The sequence below is a fragment of the Triticum dicoccoides genome, chromosome 2A, assembly GCF_002162155.2.
Source record: "Triticum dicoccoides isolate Atlit2015 ecotype Zavitan chromosome 2A, WEW_v2.0, whole genome shotgun sequence".
Taxonomy (NCBI): domain Eukaryota; kingdom Viridiplantae; phylum Streptophyta; class Magnoliopsida; order Poales; family Poaceae; genus Triticum; species Triticum dicoccoides.
Genome location: NC_041382.1, coordinates 631,307,250 through 631,328,633, shown reverse-complemented (window position 1 = coordinate 631,328,633; position 21,384 = coordinate 631,307,250). Strand labels below are relative to the sequence as shown.

Here is a 21,384-nt window from a genome sequence, read left to right as displayed (position 1 = left end):
GGGGGGAGGTCGTAAACTTTCTTTTTTTTTGCGGGTAGATCGTAAACTTTCTTGAAGTCAAGCATCAGGAGGACCGCGCATTGATTAGTGCGTTTGAGTTTGTGCATGGTTTCTGAAGAGATACCGGACCCTCTAGAATATACCGCCCTGTGATGAAGATAGACTGGCATTTGCGAATAACACACTGGGCTACCCTGAGATCTTAAAAGGAACGTTGATATAAGAGCAATGAGACGGAAAAGTTTGATAGAATCAACCCCCTGGGAATAAAAGAGATCACCCCAAAGATGAGGTGAGATATGTCGACCATACCTAGGGCAAAACCGTTGAAAATAGCAAACATTATGTCCTATAAGATGAGCCAAAATTTATGAAAGAAAGCAATAGGCCAACCGTCCAGACCTGTCGGTATATATTTTCATAGACCACAACGTCGAGGACACCGTTTTCAAGTTGCGAGACTCTGTCTGCTTGATCTCACAAATTATGACGCACACTCAACAGATTGGACTCAGCTATGCTCATCAGGTTAATATAAAATTAGTATGGATATAATCCTGACGTACCATGAGCTCTTCTTCGATTGTAACCGCAAAATAGATCACTTACGCGCCTACGCCCGTTCGCGTAAGCGTGAAAGTAGGATGTAATCACGTCGTCTTGAGTGACCCACTTAACACCACCTCGACGCCGCCAGTACTCCTCTTTGGCACGCAAGATAGTCAGTACTTGGTTTTCTAGTGTGTACTTATGGGCCCATGTTGCCTATGAGAAGACAAGTTGATTAGCCCGCGCATCAAATGTTGTCAAGCTCATCGACCAACCTATCTCTCATAAGTTTTTCATCGCGATCTAGATAGGCTCGCCAGCCACGAAGGAAGGCCCTAATATTGGCATCAGCCGTTGTCCAGAACTCTATGCGGCCTTGTTGCTGCCTACCACCACAACTGCACGCAGTCACCAATTAAAAGAAGCCATCAACTTCGAACCATGCCATTACAAAGAAGAACTTTGGACTACGCCTAATATGCTCCTTCCTGGATGAGAGCACACGCGACACATGATCAGAGCCAGTTTGTGTTTCGGCAATCAAAGAACATAAAGGAAAAAACACCTTCTGCTCCGAGGAGATGAAAACCCTGTCTAAAACACTATGTTTGGGAGAGAGTTGTTTGTTTGTCCAAGTGTATCTCGCACCCGATCTGGCTACTTCCCTGAGTGCAATCGAGGGCGATAGCATTGTTAAAGCACACGAGGCCAATCAACAATTGCGTTGTTTTATCTACCCCTAAGCGGATTAAATTAAACTCGCCACCTACAACCACAGGAAGATTACGCCTGGAAATCGACCCAAGCAGGTCTTGGATTTCCCCAAGAAACCTAGAGTGCACGTGGTCAGCGGAGCCATACATCCACCACCACCCACTCCTTGACCATCGCACAGCGTCTAATGATTGCCCACAAAAATGGGAACATTGATCCCAAGTGACCACATCGCAAGAATCGCGGCTACATCCTAATAAGATCCTCTCAGAATGATCTACGGACGCCACCCAACACCTATCGAAATGTTGCATAGGATTCAGAGCAAGCAAATCATGAATAGTAAAATCTAGTTTAATCGTTTCCTCAGGTGCTACCACGTCAATTTGCTCCCAGCAAATGTGAAGGAAATATGCCCTAGTGGCAATAATAAAGTTGTTATTTATAATTTCTTATATCATGATAAATGTTTATTATTCATGCTAGAATTGTATTAACCGGAAACTTTTGTGTGAATACATAGACAAAACTGAGTGTCACTAGCATGCCTCTACTTGACTAGCTCGTTAATGAAAGATGGTTAAGTTTCCTAACCATAGACATGAGTTGTCATTTGATTAACGTGATCACATCATCAGAGAATGATGTGATTGACTTGACCCATCCGTTAGCTTAGCACGATGATCGTTTAGTTTGTTGCTATTGCTTTCTTCATAACTTATACATGTTCCTATGACTATGAGATCATGCAACTCCCGAATACCGGAGGAACACTTAGTGTGCTATCAAACGTCACAAAGTAACTGGGTGACTATAAAGATGCTCTACAGGTGTCTCCGATGGTGTTTGTTGAGTTGGCATAGATCGAGATTAGGATTTGTCACTCAATGTATCGGAGAGGTATCTCTGGGCCCTTTTGGTAATGCACATCACTATAAGCCTTGCAGGCAATGTGACTAATGAGTTAGTCATGGGATGATGCATTACAGAACGAGTAAAGAGACTTGCTGGTAACGAGATTGAACTAGGTATTGAGATACCGACGATCGAATATCGGACAAGTAACATACCGATGATAAAGGGAACAACGTATATTGTTATGCGGTTTGACCGATAAAGATCTTCGTAGAATATGTAGGAACCAATATGAGCATCCAGGTTCCGCTATTGGTTATTGACCAGAAGTGAGTCTCGGTCATATCTACAAGGAAAAAAAGTTATGCTTAAATTTCAGTTTTTTATTGAATTTTTGTTAAATCTGGTCAAACTACTTATTCAAAAAGTATTAGTGTTACTAAATAATTATTCAAGAAGACTAGTGTTACTAAATAATTATTTCAGTTTTTTTGAATTTTGGTCAAATCTGGTCAAACTATGGTCAAACAATGGTCAAACTACTTATTTAAGAAATATTAGTGTTACTAAATAATTATTTCAGTTTTTTGAATTTTGGTCAAATCTGGTCAAACATTGGTCAAACTATGGTCAAACTGTGGTCAAACTACTTATTCAAGAAATATTAATGTTACTAAATTAATATTGTTTTTTAGAACAATAGTTTCAAACTCAAACAGTGAAATGTGTGACTTCATGCTCAAGCTAAATTCCTGAGGGTTAATAAAATTGACATCTCACTATTGTCAGGAAAACAACAAGTGCAGACTTGGAAACGAGGGAGAATAGAACCCGGAAGTTAAGCGTGCTCAGACTGGAGTAGTGAGAGGATGGGTGACCATTCGGAAAGTTAGATGATTTGGAATGATGAGGGGTGATTAGAGATTAGAGGTTAAATTGAGCAGTGATGAGGGGTGATTAGAGATTAGAGATTAAATTGAGCAGTGATGAGGGATGATTAGAGATTAGAGGTTAAAATAATTCAGAAATTTGAAAATAAAAAAATTAAAAAAAATCATAAAATTTCTTTAGTACCGGTTGGTGTTACCAACCAGGACTAAAGGTGGACCTCCAATAAAGGCCCTTTTTCTACTAGTGATAGTTCTCGAACCCGTAGGGTCCGCACGCTTAACGTTCGGTGGCGATCGGTATTACCAGTTTATGTGTTTTAATGTACCAAAGGTAGTACGGAGTCCCGAATATGATCACGGACATGACGAGGAGTCTCAAAATGGTCGAGACATAAAGATCGATATATTGGAAGGCTATGTTTGGACATCAGAATTGTTCCGGATGAGTTCGGGCATTTACCGGAGTACCGGAGAGTTACCGGAACCCCTCGGGGAGTCATTGGGCCTTAATGGGCCTTAGTGGGAGAGATGAGGAGGATGCCAAGGTGGGGGCGCCCCCCAAGCCCAATCCGAATTGGGGTGGGGCGGCGGCCCCCCTTTCCTTCTCCCTCTCTCCTCCTTCCTCCCTCTCCTACTCCAACTAGGGAAGGGGAAATCCTACTCCCACCGGGAGTAGGACTCCCCCTTGGGAGCGCCATGAGAGGGCCGGCCCTCCCCTCCTCCACTCCTTTATATACGGGAGGGGGGCACCCCATAGACACACAAGTTGATTGTTTAGCCGTGTGCGGTGCCCCCTCCATAGATTTTCACCTCAGTCATATCGTTGTAGTTCTTAGGCGAAGCACTGCGTCGGTAACTTCATCATCACCATCATCACGCCGTCGTGCTGGCGAAACTCGCCCTTGACCTTATCTGGATCTAGAGTTCGTGGGACGTCACCGAGCTGAACGCGTGCAGATCGCGAAGGTGCCGTACCTTCGGTGCTAGAATCGGTCGAATCGTGAAGACGTACGACTACATCAACCGTGTTGTCATAACGCTTCCGCTTTCGGTCTACGAGGGTACGTGGACAATACTCTCCCCTCTCGTTGCTATGCATCATCTAGATAGATCTTGCGTGTGCGTAGAATTTTTTTTGAAATTACTGCGTTCCCCAACAAAATGTACTCCATAGGTTGTGTATGCCTACCAAAATGGCCAAAGCGAGAGAGGTTTTAAAACAAATAGTGCATTATATAATTTGATTACAAAGGCCAACTCCTCTCGCCTCACCGCCTGGACGCAGCAACAAGAGAAGATACAACAACCACCTCTCCTGCATCCCCTCCCACGGCTCCCAGGGGCACATCGGCCTCTTGCCCGGCAGCCCCCACTGCTGAAACCATTGATGAGGCATTTGTCACAATTTCCGCTACAGCCGCCTCTGTAAGCGTTGCTTGCACAAGTTCTCTCACTCTAACCCGTGATAAAATTTCATTACATGAGGAATCGATAGCCACACCATAATCATCCATCCAAAACATTAACGTGCGCATCAAGGGCGCTAGCTCGCGTACTCCACCTGTCTACTTTTCTGTGTTGATTTTACTGTGCGTTTTTACTATGCAAGGAAAGAGGAAAAAGAAATGGCCTCGCAGGCACGCCTATCCCTCCCGTTTCTCTCGAGCGCTCTCTCTCTCTCTCTCTCTCTCTCTCTCTCGGCCGCCGGCCGATTCCGGCCGTTGCCGGCGGTCTCCGGCGCCGCCCAGCACTCCCTCATGTTCTCCTCGATCCGGCCTATCTCCTCCACCAACTCGATTCGACGCTCGCCTCCTCCTTGTGCGCCCGTGCCTAACCCTAGCCGCCACTGTCGCAAGCGCACGGCGCCGTCATGGACGCCGGCGCGGCTCCGGCGCCCCTGGCGCTCATCCTTGACGCCTCCTGCCCGCTCTCGCGCGTCACCGAGGCCGTCGGCAGGGCCATCAGGGCCGCCTACGCCGTTGAGTCCACCAAGCCGCTTGACCACGACGCCGGCTGCAGCGACTCCCGTCCCAGTCCATCCTCGTCCCTGTCTCTGGTCGGCATGTAGGTACATCTCTTTCTTTCTCCCATGATCTACTCTTTCTCTCCCATATACGTTGGTCTGCACTTCTCATGTCTGAATGATGATTACTTGTAGTTGGAGTGGAGGATCTTGGATTTGAGTACGTGAGGGAGGAGGAGCAAGACAAAATTGATAAGGCAAGAATTGTTTTCCTCTCAATTCAGGTTTCTGTTGCACCTCCAAAATTCTAACTAAGATATAAGTGTGTTTAGGTCAGATTTAAGGGTGTTGTTTAACCTGAACTTAGTGTTGGGAATTGGTTCCTCATGAATTTTACCTACCTCATCAGTATCATGTGATCTATTTATCCAAATCTATGCCGCGGTCTCCTATTTCTCTTTTGCGTGTTGGAAGAACCAAATTTTGCTCCTGAAAATGCAATATTGGTTTTAAGAATTGAGAAATTGAAAGATTTGTGTGCTATCAAAGTGCCTCGTTAAGTGATTTGCTTAAAAATGTGTAAGTTGGCAGCTCTTCATTCTTTAACTGTCATATTTCACTCTTGTTTAAAAGTTGTTAACTGATAGCAGTGCCTTCTCTATTGTTATTTTCGAGACGCAAGACTCTGATGCTCACGAAGAAGAAGCTTGTTCCATCAAAATCTTGGAAGATGGGAAGTCTAGGTGCGAGTGGTACACTAATTATGCCGAGCTGTATTTCGAAGTGTCCTCTCTTTAGTGCTGATGATCCGTCATCCATGAATACCGTGTAGTCAGATAATGCGTGCACATACGTGCAGAGTAGACAGAGAGGAGCCTTGCCTTCTTATGAACATGGATAGGTTGTCGTATAACAGAGGGTGAGAGCTAAGCTACTTCCAATGGTATGAACTAGTGACATAGAAGAGAACTAATGCTTCCTATGAGCGGTGAATTCCAGTATTGATGCATCTTCGTTCTATTTTACTTCAGAGTTGAGAGAAGATGCGGAAATCATATTCATGTTCGTTCATAAAATTTGAGGAGTTTGCTGATACTTCATCTGGGAGTGGTGTCCCTTCGTCAGTAGTAGCAGCAACAATCCTGGAATTGCCACGGCTGCATGCTGAAGTCTGCAATTCGATGTTCTTTTGTTGACGTGGGCTTTCATCAGATTGTTGTGCAGCAAGGTTGACTTTTTTTGAGTGAAGAAACCTGATATTGGAGTAACAGTAGGTTTGGCTGGGAGCAACTTTTTGGATGGTATAGTGTCCATGGTTTAAATAGTAGTGGCCGGATAGCAGTAGCAGTTGACACTTGATGGCTAGAAGGCTTATGGATGTGAACTCCAGATTCAAACTTTGCTTTTCATGCTTTTTGTTTGCAAGCCTTGTTTCTTATGGTCTGTGTTCAGAGTCACCTTCATACGACATGAGTCAAGTCTGGGATATGAGGGGCAGTACGATGCATGCATAGTGCCTAAGAATGCCAAGTGACCAGTGGGATGCCCTTCAAGAAAATTCATCTCCATTAAGGACCTACAAGAGATCAAACTTTTTGATTCCAGGTAGAGAACTTCTACTTTTATTATACTCTCTGGTTGTTGTGCAAATACGTGAACAATTTTATCACCTTGTATATTTCAATTAGTGATTGCAAAAGTGTTCATGGAAATGCCTTATCGGATTGCCGCTTTTGATTGGCAGGGACTGGTGAAGCACAAAAAGTGACACAGGGCTCTGTTGCTAAAGGAAAAATTATGCAACAAACTTCAACATTCGTGGCACTGCCTAATACATGATTTTTTGACGAGAGAGACTCGATTCTTGTGGCTGCACATAATGCAGTTAACCAGTGCAAATACTATTATTCCGATGCAAATTTGATCCAAAGTAACTGTGGCATAATGGTTTTAATGTCAAAGGCAGAGGCATCTTGTCTTTGTCTTTGGTGAGTATAGTCAACATAGCAACTCACATGCATTGATATATATGTACAAATCTATGCCGTGGTATATATATGGGTGAAGAATAACTTATTCCTCACCCTGGTCGATAGACCGGCGGACACGGGCTCAAATAAACCAACACATAGCTCTACTGACGTAAAATTCTACTGGTGCCGTAGTAATTTTACTTTTCGCCGATCGGTTAGCTGGTCGTGGGGATTAGGAGGAGATTCCACTCCCGTTCCTTTCATATATTTTTGGAAAAAAAAATGTTTCAAGTCTTGAGCGAGATTAGTGCCTGGCGAGCGGCTTCCCTCGGTGCTGGCGGCCAACTTCCCGTTCTATTTAGTTCGGGCGATACGGTGAGCAGTCAGCGTGGTGATCGGCGGGCAGGCGGGGCAATGTGGCGGCTGGCCTCGATGTCGGCCGCCTTGTGGTGGTCGCGGCGGCTTTGTGGTGGGTGGGTGTGCAGGTGCCGTACTGACTACTGAGTCTTATCTTTTTGTTGAGGATTTGTATTTTATTTTCTGCCGATCGAGTGTTCCACTTCCACGTATTCTGCCCGGAACCGCGGCAGTCAGGAAGAAGACGGAGAAAATTCGTCCTGGGAAGTAGGCAGTAGTAGCTGACGCGGACGAGGAGGCGTGGAAATTGGGTGCACCAACGGGGAGAAGCCAGCGCCTCTCCTAGCCGTGGAGAGTGGCAGCAGCCATAGCACCCCATTGAGGTGCAGCTTGTGTTTCAGATCCAATTCTGAGTGTCGTGCGTGGGTTTGAGTGAGTCAATGATGTGTCTAATACCAATCTTCCAATGGAGGAAGCCGCGAGATAGCTGCTGGCGCATGGGAGGATGTGAGCAACCCTAATCCTGTGGTTTAATTTCCACTTTGTTTCTCTGCCAGTAAATTTTCCACTGGAGGAAGCCGCAAGGGCGCGGGTGGGGAGCGCATGGGAGTGTAAGTTCCAATCAATTTTTACTTCTTTCTGTTCGTTGTGTTCTCAGTGTGTGATTTCTGTGAGTCTGTAGTTTTGAGAGATCATGAGACTAAGTGTCCTACCCGAAGAGGTTATTTGAAGTTTACAATATATGCTTGTTTGTGTTCTCATTGCTGCATGTACAGTTGTACACTCTGTAATTTTTTTTCTTAGGACCACTTTCTAATTCTCGTTTGTTTTGTATGTCCAAGTAGTTTGGTCTGATGTGTTTTTAGATGTGGAAGTTTCGGTCTGCTGTGTGTTCTAATCCATGTTGAGATAGAGCAGTGTTTCAATAGAATTTCTGAAGCTCAGCTGCTACGAAATGGCACTACTCTATAACATATTGCCTGATAAATGACATGGAAAGCTAATGTGAAAAGGCACTAGAGAAATTCATAAGCATTTTATTCATGGGCTGCACATTATATTTGAATATGTTTATCTATTCCAAACCAGAAAACCTAACCTATGTATCGATTTGAGAGGTAACATAAGTTGGGACAAACCATTTTTCGATGAGTAGAGAAGGTGTATCATGGGTTACTCATTCAGTCCTCTGAGTTGTCACCCCCCTTCTTTGACCTATAGATATTTGGGGATTTAAGTTTTTGTTTTGTTTCATGCAGACAAGTTATCTGATGAGTTGAGAGGAAAAATCCACTTTGTAGTTACCAAATTATTTCTGCGAGCAAGTGTATCTCTGGTGGTTACCCAGATTTTAGTTCCTAAGCTTTATAAAACTAATCAAGTATGCATTTAAAAGATTACCACTGACGGCAGTTTTTCAAACCATGTGAACTGAATTGGTCCAATTTAATGCTTATACATTTGCACTGAAGTGTATTGCTGGAGTTTCAAATATTAGCCTGTGAGCTTGAATTGATCGAACAACTTTGGTTTTACATTTTTTTTCTGAAATATACTTCTGTTTAGGGATATGATTCTCATTCTTTTATGTGCTTCCTTTGGTTATTTATATTTTCTTAATATACTTCTCTCTTCTAAATTGTTCTGCTGATGTCTGATTGTTTGACAAAATCTATACAGACTATATGTGTAATGAATTAATTCAGTAATGCCTTGGCACCCATACTTTTTTATTCCATATGTTCATCTTTAATTTATCACGTGTTGTTTATAACATGACAAGTGCACCTTGATCCTTACTGAATGAGATTTAACAAAGGCTCTAGCTGTGAGTAACGCGGACCTATTAAATGCCATTGTATGCAATTTCACTCTCATACTGAAGAGTTCAGCCTGTTTTCTTTGCATATGGCTGGCATAGATGTAGTAGGAAGGGACCACTACTATGGTGTGTTTCCTCTCAAGGGTAAAGTATTAAATGTGAGAGAAGCAAGACATAAGCGCCTATATATTTCCTCATGTATGCTTCTAGGTAGCAATAATAACGACGACGATAACAGTGTTTCAGTTCAAGTGCATTCTTGCTTTTGATTACAGTATTTCTTACAACATATGATGGTGTGATAATATGCTTGTATTTTACAATGTTGCGATTCAATTTAAATAGTTTTTCCTTAATAATAATCTTGTAAGTTTTTATTTGCCAAATCATTGGAAGTGGTATTAATAATAATCTTGTAAGTTTTTATTTGCCAAATCATTGGAAGTGGTATTTGGTGTTGCAATTATGCTCCTAAAATTATTTTAGACATGATTAGCCCCTTACTTTCTTTGAATGATATTGCCAATTTGTTTAGAGGGATAAATTGGTGAGTTTATATTTCCTTTGTAGTTGATTAGTTCTCTCTATGTTCATTTGTATCGACTCATAATCTACATGGTTTGGTACACAAACTTACAAGACAAGATGAGCCGAGGTGAGCCGCCGCCAATTCTCCCGGCCGCTAGCCCCCACTCTTGTTCCCTTCTTATTGCTTTCTCATTTTCTTCCTCTCTGATCGCCCACCCATTTTCCTCTGTGGTGCTCTCTTGGTTGCAGCAGAAACTTCTCAATCTTACACGTAGTATCTACATGATAGTTTATGCAAATGACACATGATTTGGTAGAATTAGTGCCATTTGTTTCATGCTCGTGCATTACTAAACTAAGTTACAGTGAGAACCTGGAAGAGTGTAGTGTTCCTTCTGAGCATTGCATGCTTGTAGCTTTCCTTTCGTTGTCAAGATATGCCATTGTATATTTTCCCTGATTGTCAAAAATGCTTTCATGTGCAGGTTAGTGGTGCGTGGATTAAGATTTCAGTCATGGGTGACTTTGCCTGGATGCTTGTAAAATTGGTCACAAGAAAGTGTGATCACTTGGACATCAGAGGCATTGTGATGCCGAGGATCTTGTAGAGGATTTAGGAAAGTGAATTGCAATATTATTGAAGCAAAATTGGTGAAGTTCGATGAGGATTCGAAATGGCGTGCAACCTACTTACACATAGATGGTATGCTTGTGATCTTGCATGCATCTTGTATGCAAAAAAGTTCTCTGGTGTATGTAGTGGTAGTTTGCATGATAAAAAAATAGGAATCAGAATTCAAACTGAATAAGCTTTATTCCATCTTATGGATACAAGATGGTAACAATAATCTTTAACATGCATGTCATGAGACTCAGGATTGTTGATCGACACATGCGTAGTCACCATGTTTATTACTCTCCATTACCAGCATAATTTTTGTTTATAATCTCGCTAGCGGTCGCGAACGCCTTGAGGTGGCCGTCAACTCCAAACACAGGCTCCATGTGTTGATTAATTTGTCCCCTGTATGACTAAATGAAGGTATTCATGAGGTGAATCAGATATATAATGATAAAACCTGTAGTTTTGTTATCAAAGGTTACGCATTGTGTCTTGCTGCAGATGAACTAATTGTTTTTTGCATGTCTAATTTTCACTGTGGACTGAGATCTTCATAATGTTAAAGTTAAATATAAGAACTGTGCTCTTAAGCTATGTCCTTTAACCATTTTTCCGTCTTTTGCAGATTTCAAGAGATTTTTCCTTCAAAAATTGGAAATGCTCTTGTACTGAAGATAACGTTCTGACAAAGAAGCGGGTATCACTTATTGATCACCAGGTGATGAATATATTGGTGGGGATGCAAGTAATGGACCATATTTTTCACCATTCCTCTATGGCTATGGTACTTCAACACCTATGTAAGAAGATGATGAACAGCCAAATACTTCTAGGTATTATCTTTTGGCATGTTCCATGAAAAATCACATCTGCAAATATTTGTGCTTAGCAGTCCTAGGCGCATGCTTGAACTTTGGTGGTGTTCTGTGGATTCATTTGGGTCTTACCTCCAGAGATTTTTGTATGTTCAGTTATGCTTCTTGAGCGTTGATTTTTGTGAATTAACTCAGGCTGTACCTCCAAAGATTTTGGCATGTTTTGTTGTGCTTCCTGAGCATTGATTTTTGTGTATTTAGTATGACTGTACCTCCAACAATTTTGGCATGTTTAGTACTTAAAGTATGCTTCTCGAGCAGCACTGGAATGGTTTTCGGACTACTCTCTTGTTATCACTTCAGTGGTGATGATGTGCTTGATATTTTTCTTTTGCAGTTCCTATTGTAAATAAAGCAAAAGATGTTTTGTGGCAAAGATGCAGACCGCAAGACCAAACTAAGCCTTCCATGAGTCTCATTTTTTGAAGCTCTCACAGAGAAGTTAAGGCTCTATTAGCATGTTATGTAGGAAAGTTATAATCATTGTATTAGAAAAGCCTCAAATGCTCATCTCACCCTGGTGAAAAAGTTGTGAATGATGTTCTATAGAGATTTTTAATGTAAGTGCATGGTTGTCAATGAGCTTAATCTTTTGTAAATCCAACAAGATCCTACCGATGCAGTTCTATAGTATATTCTTTCTTTTTTGACATCTGGCGCTCATCTGGGTTGCATACGAACGTTCAAAACTCTAACGGCAGGATTTGTGCGCACAGGTCTGCTCAGGAGGCGTGCCCCATCCTCTAGTAATATCCAACTAGATTTATATCACGCCTTGACGCGAGGGTGCCGGTCCAAACGTTTGGTCAAGTAGGTAATGCTAAGTTAGTAGAAATTCATGTTTAGCATATGGCTGTGGCTGGGTTTGTGAGTAATGATCGACATGACACTTTTGTAAATATCGATCTAAAAATGTTTGTGGGTATCATGGGTTTATAGGAACAACTTGCTTCCATGTTTGTGGCTGGAACAAGTGTACATCAGAAACTTTAACTACAACACGGTAGACATGTACAGGACCAAGTAAAAAAAAAACAGAAGTGGAACAGTGGCCGTCTTATGTAAAGCAAGCACCAACCAATTACATATAAGTTTGTATTCATCCTCAGCACTATCCAGGATGAACAGACTGCAACATCTGATGTACTCCGACATTGTATGGAAGCATGGAGGAAACCTCGGCATTGCACTAAATAAAGACACATTAGTATACAGGAAAAAGGATAGAGAAAAAGACACGTTAGTACACATAAAAAAGGATAGAGGAATAAAGTTCATGAGGAATTGAAGCATGAATATTCTGAATTAGTGTATCGCCAAACAAAGTATTTTTCACATAAATAAAAATGTCCGGAAGTTAAAAAAATAGTCCTGTTGCAAGTGTTTACTGATTCACAGTATCGATGCCTAATTAGTTGCCACCAATAATAGGCTAAATCATAGAGTCCCAACCAAACCATCAAGCGGTCTCTGACAAAAGAGCACCTAAATTTCTGAACAATAAGCATTAAGCAGGTTAAAAACTTCTAAAGGGAAAACAATTATAGAAACCGACTCCAATTGATTGATAAGTTTTAAGAATACAACCATCTAGTTGACACAATGTCAGCAGGAACGGCCGCTCATCTTGACACGAACGTCACATGGACTTTCACAATCTAACAGTGAAAGGAAACAGGTCAAGGAATCGAGTAGAAGAGGAAAAAGGCATCGATACTGCCACTGACCTCCACATCCAGATCCATGGCCCTCTATCCTCACAGCATAATGCCAAGCATATCACATCTGCCTCCTCTATCTCTGTTTGTCCTCCTCGACAGAGAGAAACCACTTCCCTTCCCCTATGCCAAGTAATATCATTACAAATAGGATCAGAACAGGACTTGAAACTACAGGGGTTGGAGAAGGTGAAGAGAAGGGGAATTATACCAGGCACTGACCTTCTGGGAGCTGGATCAGCAAAGGGTCCAAAGGGTCGCAGTTAAGGGACGGTGCTAACGGCGACAACAACGATGGGTGCTTGTTCCCATGAAACCTCTCTTCAGCTGTTGCTAAGGAGTCTCGTGGAGTAGCAGGCTGAGCAGCTCATCCTGGACGGCAGCAACAGCGACGTTGACGGCTCGACCAAACAACGAACGTGTCGCCACCCACCGATCCAGTTGCGAGACGACGAAGGAATCAGGAACATGTAAGTGAAAATAATGTGGTTATCCCTGGAGCCCTATGAATAATCTAAGTGAAATAGGAGATAGTGTGTGATTAGCATATGCTTAAAGAAAACATCCTCGATAAAAACAACAAAGCAGCAGTAGTTTATGTTATAAGTTTAGACACATTTGTTTTCTATCATGATTTGTCCAATGGAAGCAATGCGGCATTTAAACCTATTCATGGTAGCGGTCGTCGTCTCCTAATAAGGTGACAGACAATCAGGAAAACCTACAATATTGAAGGTTAAACCTTCTGTCATATTCCTCTAAAGTTAATCCAATGTCATTATCATTTTGATATATTCAGTTATTTTATAATTATCTTAAGACACATCATATTTTCCCACCGGCTTCGACAATACATTACTTAGGAGCTATAAAACATTTAGGACAATTTCAAAAAAGATGCAGTATTCAACCAGAGGAGAAAAAATGTTACAGTCAAATCGTCAGCCTCGCTACATAAATTGGTTCATGGCTAAAAGAACATATCACATCATTTGGGCCACATATTATGCACAGATGGACATATACACACAATATTGAGTAGAAAGCAACAATTTAGATGCAAGGAAAATATACATAAGGTTCAATATGCAACATCAAGATTAAGTAATGAGCGGAACATATATAGATACGATTCTTTAAGGGTGCGTGTGTGTATTTTTTGTGATTTGTGATTAGCTTAATGCTAACTAAAATAATAAAGCATGCTGCTTTACAAATTACAACCTGTATCAAAGGAACACCCTGGGATCAGTAGCTAACGTAAATTAACATAACACCAGAAGACTGTGAAACAGACCTGTTGATGTGTCAAACCGTAACTAAACTTGTTTCTTGCGAAGCATTAATTATCCTGTACTGCATCTTCAAATTCACTTTCCATCAAAGGCTTGCAAAACCAAATCCTCTTAAAGCGTTTTTCTATTTAGCGAACACAACCGGAAAAGTATTAGTTTGTCTCCGATAATATGCCAGGAAGGGCAACTTTCAAAGCATTACAGAAAATTGCTGACAGTTTCCTTTTACCATCTGAAAGGTACAAATTAGCGTGAAATATGGAATAAGTGGAGGATAGATGCTCCAGTTGGGTTATCAACGACATGTGACTGACAAATTTCATAGAGACCCTGGAATAAATGGAATAGATAACTATGCTTGGTATGTCTAAAACATATTCATAACAGACAAAGGATACCGAAACCCTGATGAGGCATATGCATCAGGAATGATATTCATGGCTCCATTTGAAGTTGCCCATGAAGCTTACGGTGCTCAACATCATACAAGAATAGTGTCGTGCCAGATTTAACTTTATGTATAAAATCAGTACACTTAGACGGAAGGTCAAAAAGTTTTTGTGGAAGCACTCCTTCCCCATCCAAAAATTCATTGGTTTTCTTTGATACCATGAAACAATCAGAACGAAAAAGGGCCAGGAGATAAAACTTAACTCAAATCCAAAGAGAAGAATCTAGAACATGCTTTTTAAGAACATGCTTTCTGGCAGGTGCAGTTATATATTGTACAAAACTGTAAGATAAGACAGCAATGCGATGGTATGAAGCCAATCATCAAGGTCTGAACGCATCTGCAAGTATTACAATTCTTAAGTTGCCCTCATAAGCTTTGATGCGCAGGTCAGAAAACCATATTCCATAATAAGTTGACGTATGTGAATGCAGAAATATGTTAGAAAGGCTCATTTGTCATTGATGTTGGATAGAACCAGGGGTTCAAAAACCAGCAGCCAGCACCGCTGGATTGCCGATGGTTTTCTCTTAAACAAATATGTCCTTTCAAAATGTTTAACAATATCATCATTTGTTCTTTCGTCTTACAGTAATCTCCAGTACATCGTATTAACTTGAATAAGAGAGGAACAAACATTATTTTCTCTGTTTTGCAGAACTCGGTCATGGTATAAGCAGAAGTCTAGAAACCACAAGTTATAGGAGGCGTATTAAGATAATGAACCAAGTTCTACCAATCACGTGATTGCAGATGAAGTGAACAGCAGGTCCGTTCTTTATAATACTTATTGGTATGAGCAGCAGGTCCGTTTCATTTTTATATTTGTCCAGTTCGATGGAAACTTTCAAACAAGTCCGAAAGAAAAATAAAGTCTCCCACAGGATCATTTTACCTGATTACATATAAAGTAAGTTTCAAACAAGTCCGAAAGAAAAATAAAGTCTCCCACAGGATCATTTTACCTGATTACATATAAAGTAAGGGGGTTTTCTGCAAAAGAATGGACCACGTCAGCACCCGACAAAGCGGGCCCCAACAGTCAGATACACCGTCAATACACTATTAGACATGGTTTAGACTATTTTGTAACAGACAACCTCAAACATGGTACTGACATGTAAAAATTACGAAAAGTGGTATCAATCCGTCACCACCGCCCCAAATGTGGTACTATTGTGTAATTTACTCGGTGTTTTGAAAAGTAAGACACTCCCTGAATTTTATCTTATACTCCCTCCATTTTAAAAAAGATGATCCAACTTTGTGCTAAAGTTAGTATAAAGTCGGGTGATCTATTTTGGAACGGAGGAAGTAGCAAACTAGTTTCAAAATTTGACGTGGCACTGCACCGAGATCCTCAAATATCCGGCGTTTGCCAGTTACTATTTCCATCTCTAAATGGTGCAAGCCGTGTTGCATATGGCCATTGTGCCAAGCCAGACTGTGTATTGTAAACAGGAGTAAATTACATAGAAGTACCACAATTGCGGCATTGGAAGCAGATTGGTACCAAGATTGGTAATTTTTACGTGTCAGTACCAAGATTGGGGCGAGCCATTGCAAAAAAGACTAAAAGTGTGTTTTATACGTATTGACAGAAAAGCTGACCGGTTGGGCCCGCCCGTCAGGCGCCACGCTGGCCAGTGCGCGAGTGCCCGCGCGCTGACTGCGGGCTGACTAGGACGAGGCCGGCTCGCACCGTTTAGGTCTTGCTGGTGCGACCGAGCCAGACCCCGACCCCGCTCTGCCCTCGCACCCTCGCCGGCGGCTGCCTCCCCGCCCGCCCCGCCGCCCGCCACAGCACGCCGCCGTAGCCTAGGATCGAAGTGCTTAGGCACTGTCACCTCCCCCGCGGCCGCTCCTCCCTCGCGCCCTCCTCTCCCCCCCGGCTGTTGTGCCTCCCTAGGCGACGATGGCCTCGGCGACTCCGGCAGGCGGCGATGGCCGGGGCGATGTGAGCGGCGGCGACCTTCCCCGCTTAGGCCTCGATGGCAGTGGCGGCTACTCCAGCTCGGAGTACAGTAGCGAGGACGAAGATTTTGCGGAGCCGGCGTTGTCGATGGAGCAGAGGCTGCAGTTGGCGCGAATTTGGGTGGCCAACCCTAGCACCGCCCATCAGTGGACTCATGGCTTCGGTGGTGTTCTGTAAGTGGTCAACTGTTCCATTCTTGCTCACTAAAATTGGGGATTAGGGTTAGGTTTCTACTGCCTGCATGTTTAGCACTCTAATAGCTAGTCCTAACTAGAGCAGAGAAGTATAGTGGATTACATTGTTATTTGTTAGTCCAAATTGTCAGAGCAGCATTATGTGTTACCTAACTGGAGCAGAGCAGAGCATCATTAGTGGCTTACATTGTTATTTCTTAGTCCTAACTAGAGCAGAGCACCATTAGACCAGAGCAGAGCAGAGAAGCATAGTGGATTAAATGAGTCCTAACTAGAGCAGAGCACCATTAGTGGACAATTCTGTTAACTACTTATATGAAAATACAAAACATCAGTTTGTTGTGAGTTAAGTACCCGCTCTGTAATTATGGTTGCATTGAAATACAAAACATTGTTTGATTTTGTAGTAATTGTTTAGTTTATTCATATTGCAAGGCTAAATTAAACAAAGCTTTGTTTATATGTTAGCCTATCTGTTAAGCAAAATTGTTTATTAACCAATTTTGTCTGTTATTTCATTTTGCAGTTTGTATGATGACATTTTGGATGTTAGGTTTCATTTTGATGCTTCAGAAATGTTTGAGCTGAAGCTCTGCAGTTCAGATGTGACATACATGAATATGATTGCAGTGATGGAAACCCAAGGATTTAGTGAATATGATCTGTTGTTTCACATTGAGAATCCAGATTTAGGGGAGAAAGGATTGGAGATGGTAGAGAGTAATGCTGAGTTGCAACTAGTAAAGAGGCAGGTTGAGGAGTGTAAGGTTTTAAATTTGTTAGTGAGAGCATGTCCACCTCCTTGCAGCCAGTTTGAGAGGCAAGATTTATCCACTGTTCCACCTCTTTGCAGCCAGTTTGAGAGGCAAGAATTATCCACTGTTGTGTATGAAGAGCCTGTGTTATATGATCTCAGTGAGCCACCCATCTATGCTGTTGATGAAGAAGGAGTTGCCTTTGAAAGTCAGAGTAGCAGCTTCAGTGTAGCTCATGGTACTGATGTTTGCACACAAGAGAGCAAGAATGTAAAAGGAAAACTGAAAGCTGTGTTGGAAATAGAAGAAGAAGAGGGATATGATGGCAGTGGTGGTTCTGATTGTGAAGGTGAAGATGACAGTGATGTAAACCCTTTTTATATGGGTGATGCTGGTGATATAGAGATGGAGGAGGGAAAGAAACAGAGAGAGTATGATGAAATAGAAGAGGAAGAAACAGATGATGAAGAATCTGAGGTGGAAGAAGTGGTGCATTATGAGGGTGACACAGAGGTTGAGGAACCTTTCCAAATGGATGAAGATGAGAAAGTTGTTTCACAGGATGAAGAAACTGTAATTGTACAGGAAGAGAAGAAGAAGAAGAAACAAAATCCTCCAGTTAGGAAAGGGCCTACAACAAGGACACATTCAAGTGTAGTTCAAGAGGAGGAACCTGATTTCAAACCTTCATCTGATGAAGAAGAGAAAGGATTGTTGAAGGAGGCTGATGATGATGGTTATGAGCCATTGTCATTTGTACTGCCAAAGAAAAGGAAGAGCAGGGCAAAGCAGAGGCCTCCTAGAAAATGGTACAATGAGAAGATGGAGGCACCACATGAGCAATTATGTCTAAAGATGTGTTTCTTGGATCAACATCAATTCAGAGATGCTTTGTTGAACTTACACATCACTCAAGGCAGAAACTTCAGATATCATAGGAATTCGGATCAAAGAATAATTGTAGAATGCAACCAAAAACATTGCAACTTCTTTATGGTGGCAGCAGTTATAAAAGGTGAAACTACTTTTGTAATTAAGAAGATGAGAATTAAGCACACTTGCCATATTAGTACAGAGACAACAAGGGTAAGTGCCAAGTGGCTTGCACAGAAGTATGAGTCACTGTTCAGATCTGATCTAACAACTGGCATTCAGACTTTGATTGATGCCTGCATGGAGAAGTATGGTGTGGATGTGCCCAAGTCAATGGCATATAGGGCAAAGAACCTAGCTATTGATGCTGTGCTAGGAGACCACAAGAAGCAATACCCTAGGTTGAAAGACTATGCTCAGACAGTGATGGATACAAACCCTGGGAGTAGAGTAGTTGTCACTACTGTAACTCCAACACCCAATGCAAAAACCCCCCATCCAGGTCCAAGATTTCATGCTATGTTCCATTGCATCAATGGAGCAAGAGAGGGATTTCTCAAGGGGTGCAGAACATTCATTGGTTAGTTTGTTCACCTTGTGCATTAGTTACATATTGTTTCATCTTGAAATGCATTTGAATTTTCTAAATATTGAATTTGCTTGCTCATTTAGGTGTTGATGGGTGCTTCATTAAGTTAACTACTGGTGCTCAACTACTTGCTGCCACTGGTAGAGATGGCAACAACAATATATACCCACTAGCATTTGGTATTGTTGGGCAAGAGGACAAAGCTAATTGGTGTTGGTTTCTACACCAACTTAAAATCTGCCTAGGAGGAGAAGAGGGACAGTTTGGTCCATATACAATAATGTCAGATAGGCAAAAGGTATGTGCTTGCATCTTATGTCCTTGTTCCTATAAGGTTGTTTTGTGCTAGATATTAGCTTAGCTAGTTTAATTGTGTGTCCCAGGGCCTACTATATGCAGTGAATGCTGTCTTTCCTAAGTGCAACCAAAGGTTCTGCCTTAGGCATATCTATGCAAACTTCCAAACTACTGGGTTTAGGGGGGAAGATCTGAAGAAGTGTATGGATAATGCTGCCTATGCATATAGTGAACACAAATTTAACATTGCAATGAATGACCTTAGAGCTGAATGTAAGGAAGCTCGGGAGTGGCTTTGTCAAATACCCAAGAAAACATGGGTAAGGCATGCATTTGACACAAACTCCAAGACTAACCTTGTAGTCAACAATTTGTCTGAGGTGTTCAACAAGTATGTCCTAGATGTTAGGAAGAAACCAATTAGGACAATGTGTGATGGAATAAAGGATAAGCAGATGATGAGGTGGCATAGGAATAGGGAGAGTGCAAAGACATCTAGATGGGACATAACACCCCATTATAGTGAGAAGCTAGAGGTTGAGAAGGAGAGGGCCCAATATTGCAAACCAATTCAAGCTGGTGTGGACTTGTGGCAAGTTACAAGTGGGCAGCAAACCCATGCTGTTAACTTGCAAGTGCACACATGTGGGTGTAGAAAATGGGACCTCAATGGCATCCCATGTAACCATGCCATCTCAGCAATAAACAAGGGCAAAAGAAAACCAGAGGATTATGTCAGCAAGCTCTTCAAGAAAGAATTTTATGTGGCAGCTTATGAACCAATGATCTATCCAGTTCCTGGTGAGCATGACTGGACAAGGACCCCTGGTCCTGACATTGACCCACCTGCATTTAAAGTGAAGAGAGGAAGAAAGAAAGAGAAAAGGATCAAGGGGAAATTTGAAGTTCCAAAGCCTAAGGACACATCCAGAATGGGGACTATAACATGTGGCAATTGTGGACTACAAGGACATAGGTACACTAGCTGCATGAAGCAGTTGAAGCCTGAGCTGGCTTTGAGGAAGAACAAACATATGGTAATCCTCTAATAACTAGTAACATGTTTTCCTTCTTGTACATTCCATTTTTTAAGTACTAACTCATTTTCCTTCTTGTTTATGCAAGCCTCTTGCAAGGAATCCCAATGCTGGTGCTGCTGCTACTACACCAGCAGCAAGAACTTCTCAACCAGCTCCTACAACAACACCAACAACTGGAACAGGAGGTGCTGGGAGAGGTGCTGGGACAGGAGCTGGGAGAGGAGTTGGTAGAGGTGCTGGGAGAGGTGCTGCAGCTGCAGGTGCTGGGAGAGGTGCTGGGAGAGGTGCTGGTAGAGGTGCTGGGAGAGGGAGAGGTACATTCTCTGCCCCAAGGCAATCTGGTCCATCCACATCTACTGCTGGGACAGGTGCTGGAGTTACACATAGTGGATGGAGGAGGTACTTCTATGCAAGTGGCAACTAGATACTTCATGTGTTTGTTCTTGCATCCTATGATACAATGGTGATCTTGCTTTGATGATGTACTTTAAGAATCAATGCCATGTATGGCTTTTGTTCATGTGGATGCATATTATTGGATATCTTCATGTGATATGTTGCTGAGTACTCAATATATTATTGGATATATTGCTGGAGTTATTGATATTTTGGAGTTATTGATGAGTACTCATTATATTGGATATCTTCATAGTGTGTATGTTCTTTTTATGATTCATATGTTGATGAGTACTCAAAATGGAGTTATTGATATGCTGGATATATTAATGGAGTTATTGATATGTTGTGTATGCTGAAAATGTTCTTTATATGATTGATATGTTGATCCTATTGATATGTTGTATAAAGCGATCATTTTGGGTTTTGGTGGCTCGGGGTCGACGAAACCACCTAAAGCCATCATTTTGGGTTTTGATGGCTCGGCGTCGACGGAACCACCTAAAGCCATCAACTAGGGTCTAGGGTGGCTCGGGGTCGACGAAACCACCTAAAGCCATCAACTAGGGTCTAGGCTGGCTCGGGGTCGACGGAACCACCTAAAGCCATCATTTTGGGTTTTGGTGGCTCGGGGTGGACGGAACCACCTAAAG

At 42.1% G+C, this 21,384-nt stretch overlaps 2 long non-coding RNA genes across 6 annotated transcripts; one reads left to right on the top strand and one right to left on the bottom strand.

Moving 5' to 3' along the window:
* Positions 1 to 5,234: 5,234 nt before the first annotated feature.
* LOC119355870 lies at positions 5,235 to 11,798 on the top strand. 5 transcript variants are annotated; one of them, XR_005171725.1, is made up of 7 exons: positions 5,235 to 5,714; positions 5,808 to 5,914; positions 6,003 to 6,576; positions 6,716 to 7,912; positions 10,137 to 10,354; positions 10,899 to 11,106; positions 11,486 to 11,798. It is a non-coding gene; the product is annotated as an uncharacterized LOC119355870 (long non-coding RNA). The 5 variants fall into 5 exon arrangements; XR_005171724.1 differs by having other exon boundaries at positions 5,235 to 5,914; positions 6,716 to 7,684; positions 7,778 to 7,912; XR_005171723.1 differs by having other exon boundaries at positions 5,831 to 5,914; positions 11,486 to 11,770.
* A 128-nt stretch (positions 11,799 to 11,926) lies between these two features.
* LOC119355871 lies at positions 11,927 to 13,266 on the bottom strand. The gene is made up of 3 exons (XR_005171726.1): positions 13,089 to 13,266; positions 12,876 to 12,989; positions 11,927 to 12,806 (listed from the first exon to the last, which is right to left on the bottom strand). It is a non-coding gene; the product is annotated as an uncharacterized LOC119355871 (long non-coding RNA).
* Between the last annotated feature and the right edge of the window lie 8,118 nt (positions 13,267 to 21,384).